At 36.5% G+C, this 20,125-nt stretch overlaps 1 long non-coding RNA gene across 1 annotated transcript in view; it reads right to left on the bottom strand.

Moving 5' to 3' along the window:
- Nucleotides 1-20,125, bottom strand: part of LOC309847919 — a 209,349-nt gene that overhangs the window by 19,098 nt on the left and 170,126 nt on the right. Inside the window, exon 2 of the long non-coding RNA XR_014302720.1 lies at nt 1,976-2,047. This is a non-coding gene — a long non-coding RNA (uncharacterized lncRNA). The remainder of the gene's footprint in view (nt 1-1,975; nt 2,048-20,125) is intronic.

Below are 20,125 nucleotides of genomic sequence, written 5' to 3'. Positions count from 1 at the left end.
GCCTCCAGAGATCTTGAGTGTTTGTGTGCTTTTTCTAGCTTCTCTGACTTCACTTTGAGAACAAGTAAATGATAGCTAATCTGGTAGAGAATGGGGAACCACCTGGGGGATAACTGAGGCATCTTAATTGAAGCCCTAACCAAATGAGAGATTATGGCCAAGAAAACAAAACAGAGCAACACAAAACAAAATAAAACAAAACAAAGCACTTAGTGATTTCATTAGGTGAATGACTGCTAATCACAGAGGTACACATAGGTGACTCTCAGCCTTTGAGACCAGATGGTCTCCTAGTCAACCCATACCTGTGTGAGCTTAAAAGAAATAGCTTGAAATAGCTTATTGTTTTAAACATATGGGTTTTATGGTTGTTGGTTACAAAACATTACTGTATCTATCAACAGATAATCAGAGTCCATTATAATAATATGTATTCTCAAAGCCTATGTTTGATAAACAACAAAAAATCTCTCCTTAATTTAAATAATTATGTTGATATAAATACAATCAATAAGAATTGCAGAAATAAAATAACTCATGAAAATACTTATTTTTAAAAAAGTAAGAGGAAGAGATGTTCAAGTTAATTCAGGTTAAGTTAAAAAAAGTCGTGATATCTGTAGTTAACAGTTAAGAATATTAATAGAGATCTTCTATTGTATTTTAACTTAAAATCAAAAGTTCTGAGCAGTAGTAATGACACTTTTAGAATTTATTGCTGAGATACATAATTGTTACATATATGAAATATTTAACATCTCAAATAGCTAAAAGGAATTTAAGAAATGGTGTCCTCTTAGTGGAAAGTAGTCAAATGTACCAAAACAAACAAACAACCTAAATGGTGTCATCATGGGTCTATCCAAACATGTAGTTAGTTTGCAGACAAAAATAACTTCACATTCAAGAAACTAAATTAGATGCCAAAAAAATAGACAGGTAGAAATATAACTGTATTTACCATTAAAACCATATGGCATGAAAATATAAATGACAACATCTATGAGTAGAATTTAAAAATAAATTTATAGGGGCACCTCGGTGGCTCAATGGGTTAAGCCTCTGCCTTCAGCTCAGGTCATGATCCCAGGGTTCTGGGATTGAGCCCCACATCGGGCTCTCTGATCAGCAGGGAGCCTGCTTCCCCTCCTTCTCTCTCTGCCTGTCTCTCTGTCTACTTATGATCTCTGTCTGTCAAATAAATAAATAAATAAATAAAATCTTTTAAAAAATTAAAAATAAATAAAAATAAATTTACAAAACAGACCAACCTAGTAAGCAGAGTGTCGGTGATAACATATAAACAAAAGAAAGATTAGATTCAAAGATTAACATAGCAGCAATGGCCACGGTCGCCAAACTGTGGAAAGAACCAAGATGCCCTTCAACGGATGAATGGATAAGGAAGATGTGGTCTATATACACTATGGAGTATTATGCCTCCATCAAAAAGGACGAATACCCAACTTTTGTAGCAACATGGATAGGACTGGAAGAGATTATGCTGAGTGAAATAAGTCAAGCAGAGAGCATCAATTATCATATGGTTTCACTTATTGGTGGAGCATAACAAATAGCACGGAGGACATGGGGAGTTAGAGAGGAGAAGGGAGTTGGGGGAAATTGGGAGGGGAGGTGAACCATGAGAGACTATGGACTCTGAAAAACAATCTGAGGGTTTTGAAGGGCAGGGGGTGGGAGGTCGGGGTACCAGGTGGTGGGTATTATAGAGGGCACAGATTGCATGGAGCTTTGGGTGCGGTGCAAAAATAATGAATACTGTTATGCTGAAAATAAAAAAATAAATTAAAAAAAAGAATGGGCAGAAAACCTGAAAAAAAAAAAGATTAACCTAGATTAACTAGTGCTCCTGTATAAAATAGGGATATTCTCATTCACAAATCGAGGGCAGGTTTTCTAAGATCAGGACAGAGCTTTTCTCCACTGGCCTTGACAAATTCTACTAAGAACTTACTTGCCAATCTCCAGTTTTTCTTCTATCCAATACAGACTATGAATGCTTCTTTTCAGGTGAGCAGGAACAAAACTGAAAATGATAAAGATTGCTGTTGTTTTGGTTATATTCAAGGCAGTACTTTCTTCAAAGTATGGTATTTCTGGGATTAAAAGTAAAGGTTGGATATATTTCAGGCAAAGATCAATAGGTATATATAGGTACTGTGCCTCACTACACATCTTTTTTCTTTATTTGTAAACTAGAGTATTTGATGGGATCCTACAAGTTTGTTATAAGCATCTATTAGAAAACATATGTGAATAGGTTGGCACAATATTTAGCAAATAGTAAATAATGACAAACAGTTATTTATTACAAATCATTCCTGAAGGAGAAGCATTTCCAGGGATAGTGTATCTCATTCAGTATATGTTGCTTTTTTATATTCCTTTTTTTATTTTTCTTAAGATTCATTTATTTATTTTAGAGAGAGAGAAAGAGAGGGCATGAGTGGAGGGAGAGGAAAGAGAATCCCAAGCAGACCATGAGCTAAGTGCAGCGCCCAACATGAGGCTTGATTTAATTACCCTGAGTTTATGACCTGAACTGAAACCAAGAGTCAGATGCTTAACCAATTGAGCCATCCAGTCACCCCACATAATTTTTTGTTTTAAAAGATGAGTTTTCCTTATCTTCATTTCTACCAGAGTTAGCAACATTCTTCTCTAAACCATTGTTTAACTCTACAAAAATTACATTCTCTACTCCATCAAAAGAGAACTATATCAAGCCATATTACTAGATACATTTAATCAGCAAATACTTAGGGTGTCTGGGTAGCTCAGTGGGTCAAGCCTCTGCCCTTGACTCAGGTCATGATCCCAGGACCCTGGGATTGAGGCCAGTATCTGACTCTCTGCTCAGTGGGGAGCCTGCTTCCCCCTCTCTCTCTGCCTGCCTCTCTGCCTACTTGTGATCTCTGTGTGCGTGTGTCAAATAAATAAATGAAATATTTAAATTAAAAAATCAGCAAATGCTTATTGTGCATTTAATGGCTCATAGCACTCTATCAGAGATTACTCAGGTCCTATGGATCAAAATCATTAATTTTTCAGACGCTTTAATTTTGATCCATCCCATTATGATCCAGATGAGTAGCATAGCCATAATTTTATTCAAGACTGATCTAAGTTGCTACTTTTCCGTGTCTTCCTTACCCATTCTGGGCCCACATTATCCCCACTCATCGGAACTCTCATAGCAGCTTATCTATGCCACCATCATAACATATATCATTTGCTATGTGTGCAACAGTTTCTTAAAAATCCTGTTTAGTCCATTATTGAAAATATATGATGGAAGGTTATGGAGAAAATATGGCCTCAGCTCTTTAATAGTACAAGTTATGAAAAGAAAAAAATAAGAACAAAAGAAATCATTTTATTCCCTTCAGGTAAGAAACTAATGGTGTGCTCAATACAGTAATGAGAAATGGATGGATACTGGGAAGTAATAACAGTCTCTGTCACCAAGGTGAGGATATGTTCTTGGACAACCAAACAGAGGTAAGTAATAAAATACCACTAGGTGTCACTGGGGTAGGATAAGAAATAAAGAAGTTTAAGGAGAAGTTAAGTTGAAGCCTTTTCATAAGTGCATTATTTATGGAAAGATGCATAACAGCTTTTACAGAAAATATAACATGACATCAACAGTTCCCAAGAAGAGCAAAGTAGAGAGGAAAAGGAATCTGGCTTCAGTAATTCTGCAAACAGCTGCTGAGATAAATCAAGCCAGAAGAACTCCAGCTGCTGGTTCTGCGAGCAGTGCCAAAGGTTTCATACTCCAAGTATGTATCATAACTCCAGGAGAATACCAACATTTAAAATACGTAATGATGAGAAGCTGAAGTCAGAATTAACAGAAAGAGAAAGATATTCTAGTCCTTTTAGAGACATTTACATTAAATTTGGTATTCATTTCTAATATTTGTTGTGATTTTGTAACTTGGGGCAAATTACTTTAAAATTACTGCTCCCTTAATTTGAATCTCTTATACAATGAGAAAAGGAATATAGGATCAGCATATTTTCTTTTAAACATTTTATTTATTTATTTATTTATTTATTTATTTATTTATTTATTTATTTGATAGAGAGAGATCACAAGTAGGCAGAGAGGCAGGCAGAGAAAGAGGGGGAAGCAGGCTCTCCGAGGAGCAGAGAGCCCGATGCGGGGCTCTATCCCAGGACCCTGAGATCATGACCTGAGCCGAAGGCAAAGGCTTTAACCCACTGAGCCACCCAGGCGCCCCAGGACCAGCCTATTTACAGGTTGTTTGTGAGTATAAGAGCAGGTATTTTATACAATATAAATTACTCTTCTAGAATTAATATTATAAATTTTGTTCATTATTTTATTATATATTTAGAAGAGAAGAATTAACTATTTTTGTTATTTAATAAAGAAAGATTTCTTTTTGGAAAACAATTTATGTTTTGAATCACAAATATCATAATCTTAGAACTCACATAGTTGGAGCCATTTGGAATTCATCTCCTGTGCCATGGTTTTTTTCTTCCTTTTGGGAAGCTTGTTTCCTTAGCTATTGTTTAAATTTAAAAAAAAAAAAGGATTTTGGATGGAATAAGTTTGTCAGTTTAACAAAATAGCATTTTTATGCAATATATCAGTAAATTCCTGTATGAAGGAGGCCTTCCTACCAAGAATATGCATTCCATTTTCAAATAAGTTAGTGATACTTTCCTCAAAGATTCTTTTCTAAGACTTACCCAAAGTTCAAAAGTCATCTTCTCCTTTACTCCAACCTGCGATAAGTGAGGTATAACTACTCTGAAGTTGCTTTTGTGTTGTTGTTGTTTTTACTCATAAAGGACCAGACTGTAGCCTTGGGTTCTTGGGTGCTTTGTGTTGCCAGGTTTGTCCATTATGTGTCAATATCAACATGGTAAGACCATGTTCTTACACTCTAGTATGTGCTACACATGTGTTGGGTAAGACGACCTGATGATTTCATCCCCTCATTTGACAGAAAGAAGAAATAGAGAGTTTTCATGAATTACTCAGCAATAAAAGTACAGTGGAGGCTTACTTACACAAATTATCATTTATTTTAATGAGAAGCTACTTTAAAGACTCCCTCAAAACTACCCCTGAGTTATGTTTTTAAGAAACAACCAAAAATGCAATCTTGTCATTTTCCTTCTTAAATACTCAAAAAATCTTCTTGGACCTACAGAATCTAACTTCAATTCATCTACCAAACTATATCTACATCATTCATTCATTCATTCATTCATGAATTCATGCATTTATTCATTCATTTAATATACATTTATTGAGAAGCAGGAGGCATTGAGATAGGTGACAGGAATAGAGTAAATGATACAGAAACATTTCCTGTTTTCAGGTCAGTTAAAATTTAGTAAATGATAAAGACCTTCTGCAGATGACAACTATTTCATCGCATAGGCTGATTAGCTGATTAGCTGATCTTCCAGCTTTTTCCTACACACACCCTCAGCACCAGCTGTACAAGTCTTCCCACACAGTCCTCCATCTTTCCCATGCTTGCCCATTTGTGTCATATGGCTTTGCATTTGGTGCGTTGTGTTTTTCCTGTCTTGAATATCTAGTTCTCTTCTGGCAAACTCCTTCTCATTCATACTACTCAATTATTACCTTTCTGGAAGCTTCTCTACCAGAGCGAATTGTTTGTTCTGAGGCCTCAGGGCAATATGTATCTTGGGTATTGTGTTACTTTGCAGCCACCTTTTAATAAGTGTGTTCTGTTCACTGCTTAAGAGCAAAGTTCTAACATGCATGGGTTTGAGTCTTGTCTGTGCTTTTTTTCACTATGCCCATGAATAAATAATTTAACTTCTCTGATGATCAGTTTCTTTATGGTTAAAATGTGGTTATAATAGCATTTGCCTCTGCATGTTGGAACAAAGGAATAAGTTAGTACCTGTAACATATTTCTACAGAGCTTAGAAAATATTAAATGCTTCCTTAATATAAGTTTTTGATATTATTATCAGGCTTAATTTCCTGAATGACAGTAGTTTTCGATAAATGTATATTGAAAATTTGAAAATATAACTTTGTCTACTGAACTTTAAATAGATTAAAAAAAACTAGAAAATAAAATTATGTCTAGGACTACCTACTCAAATATAAACAAGTATCCAATAAAAATCAACATTATTTTAATAGACTGGCTTTATAATTCTAACCATAATCAGTGATGAAAAATGCTACAGATAATTCATGTTTTATATTGCATTCATTTGTCTTAAGTTGACTTGGGTATTTTTAATAAGGTAACATTTTATGATTTGTTTCAAATTATTTTTCCTTCACTATTTGGTTAGGGGGTCTAATGAAGCAGACAACAGTGTTTCAGTTTTTCTCTTCCTCAAGGGATAATTCATCCATTGTGGTACAAACAATTGTAGTATAGCTTTAAATAACACCAAAAATTTTACCCAAAGAAAAAACAATGTGCAAATGAATTTAAGAAATTACCATTCTACTCAAATACTACTACATGTACACCAGATTACATACATAAATTCATAAAAGGAAGAAAAAATTATGTTGCTATTCCAAAAATGTGTATTTCTGTTCTGGTGGTCAAACAAAACAAAATATAATGCTATGATAGCAAGGATGCATCTACACTAATGCCACAGTATTTCATTCTGGAGGGCAGTGGGAACCTTAGGAAAGAAATTATTGTAGATTGCAATGTCACTGGTCATTTACAATGTTTCTGGCCTCCTGATGAACAATTTGCACATTTGGCTGGAAATTACCACCCCCACCTTGCACATTCTTCAACATCTAATATCAGGTTCAAAGTCACATATTTATGGGTCATATTGTTTAGATTCTGAATCACTGAGGTATGGATCTGAAAGAGATACAACACTGCTAGGCTTTATAGTAATCTTTGCATTGCTATATGAAACAAAAATGAAAAAATATATAAAGAATTTAAATAATTTTGGTGCAAGTCGGATAAATAATGTTTGAAATAATCCATTTTATTTATTTATTTATTTATTTTAAAATTTTTGTTTTTATTTATTTGACAGACAGAGATCACAAGTAGGCAGAGAGGCAGGCCAAGATATAGAGTGGGTAAGCATGCTCCCTGCTGAGCAGAAAGCCCGATGCGGGGCTGGATCCCAGGACCCTGAGATCATGACCTGAAACAAGGGCAGAGGCTTAACCCACTGAGCCATCCAGGTGCCCCTAAAATAATCCAGTCATTTATAAACTCAAAAGCAGCGTCAGATAAGTCATCGAATAATGTATTGTGGTAGCTTCACCAACATCTTCAAAAAAGAAATGAAGACTTGAAGGCTTAAGTAAAGCAATAATTAACAATGAAGCAAAAGAAAACCTTTTGAGATTACATTTATAGGAAATGATGAAATATAATATAAGACATGCCAATCAATATTAAGAATCCTTTGGGTGGCTGGGGTGCGTGGCCTGGGTGGCTCAGTCATTAAGTGTCTGCCTTTGGCTCAGGTCATGATCCCAAGGTCCTGGAATCAAGCCCTGCATTGGGCTCCTGCTCCTCAGGAAGCCTGCTCCTCCCTCTCCCGCTCCCCATGCTTGTGTTCCTCTCTTGCTGTGTCTCTTTCAAATAAATAAATAAAATCTTAAAAAAAAAAGAATCCTTTGGTATGATTTTAGGAAATTATAAGCAGCTTAACATACATGATGGTTACATGACACCATTTTTTTTCTTTTCAAGAGTTAACAATCATCAGCCTCAGGACCTCAGCAAAAAACCTACCATATCACATTCTCTGATGCCTAAGGTTGATGGTCCACTGCCCCTTATACTGACATCCACTCTGAGGCTCTACCTTCCACCTACTAGGTGAAGTCAGAGGAAAAATAATACCAATTACTACAATGCAGACAAGATCCATTTTCATTTGTTCAGTATTCACTTGTCAGATGCAGTTCTAATCAGCATTATCATAATGTATTATTTCGGCCTCAGTACCAGCATATCCATCTTAGCAGAATCACCTTTTTGTATATTCTGCATGGCTTAAACACCAGAAATTTATTTTCTCACCATTCTGGAACCTAGAAGTCCAAGATCAGAATGCCAGAGCGTCGAGTTCTGGTGAGAACACTCCTTCTGGCTTCCAAAAGGCCACTTTTTTTTCTGTGTCCTCGCGGGTTTGAGAGAGCTAAGGAGCACACTCTCTGGCATCTCTTTCTCTAAGGATATTAGTCCCATTATGAGGGCCTCATTCTTGTGACCCCTCTCAACCAAAATACTGCCCAAAGTCCATACCCCCAAATACTATCATAATTGCAAGTAAGGCTTCAAACTAATTTGAGGTTTTATATTAGTCCATAACATAATCCTTAATTTTCAGGTTTGTTGTTTTCCTTTCTTACTCTTTAGTGTTTCAACAACAACAAATTACACCATTACATTTTCATATATCAGCTGTGTGTGACCAAAGAGATCATTAGAGATTTAGAATGTCAAGGTTCTTACCCAGTAAACTTTACCAACAATATCAAAAGTACAACAACCTGTGAATATTGATAAAGCAGAGGGAGGTATAAGACCACAAATGCAGAAACCCGGGTCATTTCTTGAGACATTGGGGTATTCTCTGGGCCCCAATCAACATAGAAGAAAGCTAAGCTCTAGTTATGACCATATCAGTTGTACAGATGAGAGCAGTTTGGTTCATGAATTATCTTCATTTATATTCTAATAGGTGTATTACTTAGAGAACATTTTCCACATAAAACCATAGGTAAATTCAACCAGTAAAACTTGAGAACCCTTGAGCATTGTGTGTAGTTAATTGAGTCAAGTTGAAAAATGTAACATGATCATACATTTTTAAGTGTTTCGTACGTCTCAGTTTAACAGAAATTTGCTTTCTCATAGTGTTTCTAGCAAATTTATTTTTCCACATAAATCCATAGATTTGTTGTTTGGTTACAGTAAGTCAGATGTTGGCATTTTTTTTTCTATAAAACGACAGAGAGTAAGTATTTTAGACTTTGTGGGCCACATATAGTCTCCATTAATCTTTGTATTTTATTTTTACAACATGTAAAAAAGGTAAAAACATTCTTAACTCATAGGTCGTAGTCTTCTGACCACTACATAAACATTTGTAGACAGATCAAATATATCCTACTAAAACTATGTCGTAGATAAGGACTCTTCTGCAAGAAAATACCATTTAGTTTATTTTCTCAGTATGTTGTGTACGTGTGTGTGTGTGTGTATTTTTTTTCCCTGTATGTTAAGATGTTTTGACATCTTAAAAAACTTTCTGGCTGGAGGAGACCTTCCCTTCTGATTTAGCCTATTCTTAGAGCTAGCAAGGAACTCAACCTGGAGAACACCTTTGATGTGAAACTAATCAATTCAGATTCAAACCTCCTTTATCTGGTGTATATACCAAGGAAGCAAAATCCTTCTGCCTTAATCATCCCAAGACCAACTACTAGGCACCCACAGAGGGGTACCACCCCTATAGCCTAAAACCAGCCGAAATTATTCCAAGTGTCCAACCCTAAACTATTTACCTTGCTTTGTTTTGTCTTTCTTATAGAAATCCCATTGAAGGTCAAGATCTTTGTGCTCTGGGGCGCCTGGGTGGCTTAGTGGGTTAAGCCACTGCCTTCAGCTCGGGTCATGATCCCAGGTTCCTGGGATCGAGCCCCGAGTCAGGCTCTCTGCTCAGCAGGGAGCCTGCTTCCTCCCCTCTCTCTGCCTGCCTCTCTGCCTGCTTGTCATCTCTCTCTGTCAAATAAATAAATAAATAATCTTAAAAAAAAAAAAAAGATCTTTGTGCTCCCCTCATTCGTACTTCTGCTTCTTGACCAATATCTGGTATTCCTCCTTTGACTTTATGTGGTGAGCCATGACTTTTGTGTCTATGGGAATTGTGAGTATTATTAACTTTTCTTTCAATAGTATCAAAATCTGTGTGTTCTCACTCAGTCGTCTTTATAAATCAAGACCCAGGTATAGCACACTAGGAAGTCTGAGTTCAGCATGTTTACAAGGAGATTTGATGGTGTTACCTGCTATCTTTCTCTCTAAGGAATGTCACCCAGTAAAGGAAGGGAATGGATTAAAATCTTGCTAAACATTTTCTTTGCAGTATAGTGTTCCGCCCTTCATATATTTTCATGTGCATAGTACTAATAAGTATTTTAAAAATAAAATTGTAAATACAATGATTGTATTGTTTTGTTAGTAATTTTAGTTTGGTTCTTTTCCTCTTAGGTCTAATGTTATATTTAATTCAGGTTTTTTTTTAATTTAAAAAAATTTATAAACACATAAAGTATTGTTAGCCCCATGGTTGCAGGTCTATGAATCACCAGGTTTACACACTTCACAGCCCCCACCATAGCCCATACCCCCCCCAATATCCATAACCCCACCACCCTCTCCCTACCACCCCCACACCCCACAACCATCAGTTTGTGCTGTGAGATTAAAAGTCTGTTACGGTCTGTTTCCCTCCTGATCTCATCTTGTTTCATTTATTCTTTTCCTATCCCCCAAACCCCCCACATTGCATCTCCATTTCCTCATATCAGGGAGATCATATGATAGTTGTCTTTCTCCGATTGACTTATTTTGCTAAGCATAATGCCCTCTAGTTCCATCCACATCATCACAAATGGCAAGATTTCATTTCTTTTGATGGTTGCATAGTATTCCATTATATATATATATATATATATATATATATATATATATATATATATATATACCGAATCTTCTTTATCCACTAATCTGTTGATGGACATCTAGGTCCTTTCCATAGTTTGGCTATTGTGGACATTGATACTATAAATAATCGGGTGCACGTGCCTCTTCGGATCACTATGTTTGTATTTTTAGGGTAAATACCCAGTAGTACAATTGCTGGGTCGTAGGGTAGCTCTATTTTCAACTTTCTGAGGACAGTCCATGCTGTCTCCCACAGTGACTGCACCAGCTTGCATTCCCACCAACAGTGTAGGAGGGATCCCCTTTCTCCGCATCCTTGCGAGCATCTGTCATTTCCTGACTTGTTCAGTTTAGCCATTCTGACTGGTGTGAGGCAGTATCTCATTGTGGTTTTGATTTTTATTTCCCTGATACCAAGTGATGTGGAGCAATTTTTCATGTGTCTGTGGGCCTTTTGGATGACTTCTTTGCAGAAATGTCTGTACATGTCTTCTGCCCATTTCTTGGATTGGATTATTTGTTCTTTGGATATTCAGTTTGCTAAGCTCTTTATAGATTTTGGATACTAGCCCTTTATCTGATATGCTGTTTGCAAATATCTTCTCCCATTCTGTCAGTTGTCTTTTGGTTTTGTTAACTGTTTCCTTTGCTGTGCAAAAGCTTTTGACCTTGATGAAGTCCCAATAGTTCGTTTTGCCCTTGCTTCCCTTGCCTTTGGCAATGATCCTAGGAAGAAGTTGCTGTGGCTGACGTCAAAGAGGTTGCTGCCTGTATTCTCCTCAAGGATTTTGATGGATTCCTTTCTCATGTTGAGGTTCTTCATCCATTTTGAGTCTATTGTCACGTGTGGTATAAGGAAATGGTCCAGTTTCATTTTTCTGCATGTGGCTGTCCAATTTTCCCAACACCATTTTTTGAAGAGGCTGTCTTTTTTCCATTGGACATTCTTTCCTGCTTTGTTGAATATTAGTTGACAATAGAGTTGAGGATCTATTTCTGGGTTCTCTATTCTGTTTCATTGATCGATGTGTGTGTGTTTGTGCCAGTACCATGCTGTCTTGATGAGGACAGCTTTGTAATGGAGCTTGAAGTCCGGAATTGTGATGCCACCAACTTTGGCTTTCTTTTTAAATATTCCTCTGGCTCTTTGAGGTCTTTTCTGGTTCCATATAAGTTTTAGGGTTATTTGTTCCATTTCTTTGACAAAAATGGATGGTATTTTGATATGGATTGCCTTAAATGTGTAGATTGCTTTAGGTAGCATAAACATTTTCACAATATATGTTCTTCCAATCCAAGAGCATGGAATGCTTTCCATTTCTTTTTGTTTTCCTCAATTTCTTTCATGAGTACATTATAGTTTTCTGAGTATAGACTCTGCCTCTTTGTTTAGGTTTATTCCTAGGTATCTTATGGTTTTGGGTGCAATTGTAAATGGGATTGACTCCTTAATTTCTCTTTCTTGTGTCTTGTTGTTGGTATAAAGAAGTGCAACTGATTTCTGTGCATTGATTTTACATCCTGACACTTTACTGAATTCCTGTGCAAATTCTAGCAGTTTTGGAGTGGAGTTTTTTAGGTTTTCCACATACAGTATCATATCATCTGTGAAGAGTGATAGTTTGATTTCTTTGCCAATTTGGATGCCTTTAACTTATTTTTGTTGTCTGATTGCTGAGGCTAGGACTTCTCGTACTATGCTGAATAGCAATGGTGATAATGGACATCCCTGCTGTGTTCCTTATCTTAACGAAAAGCTCTTGGTTTTTCTCCATTGGGAATGATATTCACAGTGGGTTTTTCATAGATGTCTTGGATAATATTGAGGTATGTACCCTCTATCTCTACACTTTGAAGAGTTTTGATAAGAAAAGTGTGCTGTACTTTGCCAAATGCTTTTTCATTTGAGAGAATCATATGGTTCTTGTTATTTCTTTATTAAAGTATTATTTCACATTGATTGATTTGTGGATGTTGAACCAACCTTGCAGCCCTGGAATAAATCCCACTTGGTTGTGGTGAATAATCCTTTTAATGTACTATTGGATTCTATTGGTTAGTATTTTGGTGATAATTTTCGCATCTGTGTTCATCAAGGATATTGGTCTGTGATTCTCTTTTTTGTGGGATTCTTGTATGGTTTGGGGATCAAGGTCATGCTGGCCTCATGAAATGAGTTTGGAAGTTTTCCTTCCATTTCTATTTTTTGGAATAGTTTCAGGAGAATAGGAATTAATTTTCTTTAAATGTTTGGTAGAACTCCCCAGGAAAACAGACTGGCCCTAGTCTCTTGTTTGGAGATTGTTGATGATTGGTTGAATCTCCTTACTAGTTATGGGTCTGTTCAGGTTTTCTATTTCTTCCTGGTTCAGTTGTGGTAGTTTATATGTCTCTAAGAATGCATCCATTTCTTCCAGATTGTCAAATTTGTTTGCATATGGTTGCTCATAATATGTTCTTATAATTGTTTGTATTTCTTTGGTGTTATATGTGATCTCTCCTCTTTCATTCATGATTTTATTTATTTGGGTCCTTTCTATTTTCTTTTTGATAAGTCTGGCCAGGGGTTTATCAATCTTATTAATTCTTTCAAAGAACCAGCTCCTAGTTTCGTTGATTTGTCTATTTTTTTTTTTTTTTAGTTTTAGTTTTTTGTTTGTTTGTTTTTGGTTTCTATTTCATTGATTTCTTCCCTGATATTTATTGTTCCTTTTCTCCTGCTGGGTTTAGGCTTTCTTTGTTGTTCTTTCTCCAACTCCTTTAGGTGTAGGGTTAGGTTGTGTATTTGAGACCTTTCTTGTTTCTTGAGAAAGGCTTGTACCACTATATATTTTCCTCTCAGGACTGCCTTTGCTGTGTCACACAGATTTTGAACAGTTGTATTTTCATTATCATTTGTTTCCATGATTTTTTCAATTCTTCTTTGATTTCCTGGTTGACCCATTCATTCTTTAGAAGAATGCTGTTTAGTCTCCATGTATTTGAGTTCTTTCCAAATTTCCTCTTGTGACTAAGTTCTAGCTTCTGAGAATTGTGGTCTGAAAATATGCAGGGAATGATCCCAATCTTTTGATACTGGTTGAGATCTGATTTATGACCCAGGATGTGATCTATCCTGGAGAATATTCCATGTGCACTAGAGAAGAATATGTATTCTGTTGCTTTGGGATGGAATCTTCTGAACATATCTGTGATGTCCATCTCGTCCTCTGTGTCATTTAAGGCCTTTATTTCCTTGTTGATCTTTTTCTTGGATATTCTGTCACTTTCAGTGAGGGGAGTGTTAAATTCCACTACTATTATTGTATTATGTCGACGTATTTCTTTGATTTTGTTATTAATTGGTTTATATAGTTGGCTGTTGACTTGTTGGGGCATAGATATTTAAAATTGTTAGATCTTCTTGTTGGACAGACCCTTTGAGTATGATATAGTGTCCTTCCTCATCTCTTATTATAGTCTTTGGCTTAAAATCTAATTGATATGACATAAGGATTGCCACCCCAACTTTCTTTTGATGTCCATTAGAGTGGTAAACTGTTTTCTATCCCCTCACTTTAAATCTGAAGGTGTCTTTGGATCTAAAATGTGTTTCTTTAGACAGAATATTGATGGGTTTTGGTTTTTTATCCATTCTGATACCCTGTGTCTTTTGATTGGGGCATTTAGCCCATTTACATTCAGGGTAACTATTAAAATATATTAATTTAGTGTCATTGTATTGCCTGTAATGTGACTGTTACTGTATATTGTCTCTTCTCCTTTCTGATCTAGTACTTTTAGCTCTCCCTTTGCTTAGAGGACCCCTTTCAGTATTTCCTGTAAAGCTGGTTTGGTGTTTACAAATTGTTTTAGTTTTTGTTTTTCCTGGAAGCTTTTTCTCTCTCCTTCTATTTTCAATGATAACCTAGATGTATATAGTAGTCTTGGCTGCATGTTTTTCTCACTTAGTGCTCTGAATATATCATGCCAGTTCTTTCTGGCCTGCCAGGTCCCTGTGGATAAGTCTGCTGCCAATATAATATTTTTACCATTGTATGTTACAGACTTATTTTCCCTAGCTGCTTTCAGGATTTTCACTTTGTTGCTAAGACTTGTTACTTTTACTATTAAGTGACGGGGTGTGGACCTATTCTTATTGATTTTGAAGGGGGGGTCTCTGCACCTCCTGGATTTTGGTGCTTGTTCACTTTGCCATATTAGAAAAATTCTCTACAATAATTCTCTCCAATATACCTTCTGCTTCTCTCTCTCTCTTCTTCTTCTTCTGGAATCCCAATTATTCTAATGTTGTTTTATCTTAGGGTATCACTTATCTCTCCAATTCTCCCCTCATGGTCCAGTAGTTGTTTGTCTCTCTTTTGTTCAGTTTCTTTATTCTCGGTCATCTGGTCTTCCATATCACTAATTCTCTCTTCTGCCTCATTTATTCTATCAGTAAGAGCCTCCATTTTTTTATTGCACCTCATTAATAGCTTTTTATAAAATTTCAACTTGGTTAGATTTTAGTTCTTTTATTTCTCCAGGAAGGGCTTTTATTTCTCCAGACAGGGTTCTCTAATATCTTCCATGCCTTTTTCAAGCTCAGCTAGTACCTTGAGAATTGTCATTCTGAACTCTAGATCCGACATATTACCAAAGTCCATATTAATTACTTCCCTAGCCTTTTGAACTGCCTCTTGTTCTTTTTCTTTTCTTTTCTTTTTTTCTTTTTTGTGGTGAGTTTTTTTTTTTTACCTTGTCATTTTACCCAGATAAGAATATATGAAGGAGTGAATAAAATACTAAAAGTGTGGCAAAGACCCCAAGAAAATGTGCTTTAACCAAATCAGAAGAGACCCAAATCTTGGGGGGAAGAAAGGGGATAAAAAGAGGTTCAGGAAAAAAAAAATAAAACAAGAAAGCTAATAAATAAAAATATAAAAATGAGAATATATGCATCTTAGACTGGTGAATAGAACAGGGTCATCCACTTAATTTTTGGAATACTTTGGTTTCTTAGAAGAACCTACCTCCCAAAATTTTAAAGAATGAAAAACATATATAAGGTTAAACACAATGAAGGGATAGAATATAATTATAAAGACAAATTTTTTTCTTTTAATTTCTACAAAAGGAGTTGATAACTCCTTTTTTTGGCAGGGGGGGGGGGAATAATGAAAAAGAAAGTGGAAAGAATTTGCTCAGGCTGGAGACTAGAGCAAAGCCCTGTGCTAGATTTAAGATGTATTTTGATCTATTAGAAGAAGTTGCACCCTCATTTTTTTTAGAAGAAAAACCCTGTGTGTATACAAAAAATAAAGTTAGATACAGTGAAGAATAAAATATGACTATAATAATGAAGGTTGAAAAGATTTTTTTTTAATGGAAGGTATTGTTGAGGTAAACTAGTTAAAAACGTTAAAAGGGGAAAGGGTAAAAGTTAAAAAAAATTAACAGAAGAAAAAATAAAATTAAAAAAATTAATTAACTTTGTAAGACTAAAGTATCATGGGGAGAAAGCCCTGAATTCCATGCTTTGCTTTCTCCTTCTCTGGAATTCCTTTGTTCTCCTTGGTAAGTGAATTTGGTCTTGGCTGGATTTCTTGTTGATGTTCTTGGGGGAGGGGCTTGTTGTAGTGATTCTCAAGTATCTTTGCCCAAGGCGGAGTTGCACCGCCCTTACCAGGGGTCAGGCTAAGTAATCCACTCAGGTTCGCTTTTGGGAGCTTTTGTTCCCTGAATGCTTTCCGTAGAGCTCTGGAGAACGGGTTTAAAAATGGTGGCCTCTTAGTCTCTGGCCCAGAGGATCCAAGAGCTCCGAGCCCCACTCCTCAGTGCGCCCTCCGAGAAAAGCGCTCAATCATTCCTGTCTTCCTAGCCCCTGGCCATACTCTGAGCTCACCCAGCCTGTGAACAAGCTTCCCTGTCTCTGGCACACAGCCCCACCTGGAGTCTCCAAACCCCGCAGATCCCTGAGCTCTTCCAAGGGGGTGCCCCCAGATCTTGTGGGGTCCCTGCTCACAGAGCAGTGGCCTGTGCAATGGATCACAATTTAGTGTGACCCTGAGTTGAGAATTCACTCCTGGGCTCTGTCTCTGTAGATGGCTTCCCTGTTCTAATACCTGAGAACTCTGCAATACTCAAACAGCCCCGATCCTTCTGTGATCCCATGGGACCTGAGGCCACGCTGTCCCTGCATGGGCTTAACCCCATCTTAGCCTCTGGAACAATGTCCCTCAGTGGAGCAAACTTTTAAAAGTTCTGATTTTGTGTTCCATTGTTCCAGCACTTGCCAGGAGCCAGTCCCTCCCCCTGCCATCTATCTTCCCATTGCTTTGGATTCACTTCTCTGCCAGTCCTACCTTTCAGAAAGTGGTCGATTTTCTGTTTCTAGAATTACTGCTCTTCTTCTCTTTGATCTCCTGTTGGATTTATAGGTGTTTGGAATGGTTTGATAAGCTATCTAGCTGATCTCCTGCTACCTGAAGTCGTCTCAGCATGCTACTTCTCCACCATCTTGACTCCTCCCCCACTTCAGATTTATTTTATTTTTTTAATTTTTTTAAAGATTTTATTTAATTATTTGACAGAGAGAGATCACAAGTAGGCAGAGAGGGATGCAGAGTGAGATAGAGGGAGAAGCAGGCTCCCCGTTGAGCAGAGAGCCTGATGTGGAACTCGATCCCAGAACACTGGGATCATGACCTAAGCCAAAGGCAGAGGCTTAACCCATAAATTTTCTCTGTTTAGAACTTATGGGTTAAGTGGAGATACTAATAGACTAAATGTTTTCACAATGGTGTGCATCCAGCCTCTTGGTAGTTTTTGTACCAAAGCAAAGGCAACTGACACAAACTGCATGTTTCACCAATGTACAATGTAGTACAGAATTTGAGAACATGGAGTCTAGAAACAGATGTGCCTTGATTTTAATCTTATCTCTATTATTTAAAATATTTGAGACCTTGGACTAATACTTTATTGTTTAAAATCTTATTTCCTTCATACTCATCATAAGACAAGTTGACCTCTTTTCTTCCTATTGGGCCCTTGTGAGTTTCCTTCCTTCTTCTTTGAATAAGACTTCAAAATAAGCCTTATTTTCTTCATACCACATAGAAATAAACTTTTTCAAGAGCTATAGTTAAACAAGATAATTCATGTAATTCACTTCACAAGCTGCCTGAAACATTAGAAACAATCAGTCAAGTAAGGTTGCTATTGTTCCAGCACTAGTACTTGTCCACTGCTCAGGAGCTTGTGTCTCTCATCCAAAAATAGGTATCTTACAATGGACAAGGGGCTTTTCTGTATTTTATTTAATCTTCCATTGGCAGCACTTCTGGCAAAACACTTATGTTAGAGAGCAAAACTCTTCTGCTACTTTGGGAGGCACAGAACACTTAAAAATGCATGATCATGTTACATTTTTCAACTTGACTCTACTACACAAGCTGATCAGGGGTTTCAAGTTTTACTTACTGAGTTCAACTTTGTCTCCAACTCCAGTTGAAGTTAAAACCATCTTTTGCTGCACTGGCCACTGATGAAACAAAGAACATCCTGGCATTCTTCCCAGGTGTATCTGCTATAGTTCAAGGTCAAAACTGCACACCGTATAGCCACCCAACACTCTTAATAAGGGTTGTTTCTTTTTGCCAGGGTCTTTCACCTAGAAACTCTCTTAAACTGCCTTCTTACAGACCCACAGCCTAGTCCAGTTAAAGAGAGGTTTCTCTCCTTTCATATTTCCTCTTTAGTTTCATTTTTTTTTATAGAAAATGTTTCTTCTATGTAGCTGCTTGCATATTTCAAGTCAATGTGGCTGACTTAAAGAGAACAACCTTTTTAACTTTTCAATTATCTTTATTATTGTGATCTTTGTATCCATTTTCATTTATACATCCATTTCTAGTAGATTTTAGGACTGTTAAGCATCTACAGGTTTTAGCTGATTTTAATATCATGTTTATATGTTCTAAATTTATATTAAAGTAGTTTTATCCCACGGTCCAAAAGGTCAAAACACATCTAAGAGCTTTTGTCACGTAACTAAGGGATATAGAAGATAGCTTGCTTAGCATTGGGGTGCGGGGATGGTGCAAGTACAAATATAATCACCCAAAGTTCTTTCCTATTAACTCTGATTTAAGTTTCCTCTTAGACACTGGATTACAAAGAAATCCCTCTCTCCATTGCTTCCTTTCACTCCAAACATACAATGGACTCTATATGTAGCAACAGGATCAAAAGGGGAACAAAGTCCAATGCACTTAAAATTAACCACTCCATCTCAACTGGTATTTGTGGTTCCAAAATTTTTCACAGAGACCCCAGCCCTACCAATGGCAGATATTTTGATGTAGATCTCTTATATCACTCTTGGTTGATGGCTAAATTGTGCCAACTCATTCTCAGCTCTGTTGCTGTAATACCATCTCTCCTTTGATGGCATACAAAGTTAATCTCTTATCTTCCTTTTGGGCCCCTGTGAGTTTCAGATTATCTAGTAGGTGCCATGTCAATGAACTGTTCCAATCTCCCAATTGTAATGATCCTTTGCTGGTGATTTTTTCCTTCCAGTTAAGATATTAAAACATATATCAGTGAATTCTCTGAATCTGGAGAGAAACATTATTACATTCTTCAAATGAAGTCCTAATGATCTCAGTTCTTTCTTCAATTCGGGAAGTAAGAAAAGGAGTGTTTCAGTGCATTTGCTCTATTTTCTTTCTCAGACTTGAGGGGATAATAGCAAGAAAGATTAAACCCTTCTGCCTATGACACGATGTCAGTCGCTTCCTCATTTATTATATACATACATATAAAAATGTGTGTATTTATAGTAAAAGGTAAGATAGCAATCATGACATTTTTTTTCTCCTGTCTTCCTTTCTAGATCAGCCTGTTAGACCAAAGTGTGGTCATTCATGTTGTCTCCACAAGGTCCTAGGATAGATGTAACTGTTGATTTGGCTAGTTGATCTTAAGTTATGTTTTAAACAGTACTTGAAACACTGACATTTTCTATAACAATGAGGGCCATTTTGATCCAGAATTATTGTACTAGAATTCATATTCATGAGTATTAGAAACATGCCAAGCATTCTAAAAATTATATAATTTAAATGACTTCACAATTTACATTTAACTCTGAAACAGAATGTTTGGTATCTGTTTATTATAGCTTGGCATACCTTGTATATCTAGCAAAAATAAATAGTCATAGAGGCAGTAAAGTGCTGACTTTGGCCTACACTAAAGCAAGAAGGAAAGCACACACACCATTAATCACTGCTAAGGTTAAAAAGAATAAATTTTTAAAAATTAAAGAAACTATATCTAAACTTTTTTAAGATTTCATTTATTTATTTGACAGAGAGAGAGATCACAAGCAGGCAGAGTGGCAG

The sequence above is a fragment of the Mustela nivalis genome, assembly GCF_964662115.1.
Source record: "Mustela nivalis genome assembly, chromosome: 14".
Lineage (NCBI taxonomy): Eukaryota > Metazoa > Chordata > Mammalia > Carnivora > Mustelidae > Mustela > Mustela nivalis.
This window is presented reverse-complemented; position numbering and strand designations above follow the sequence as displayed.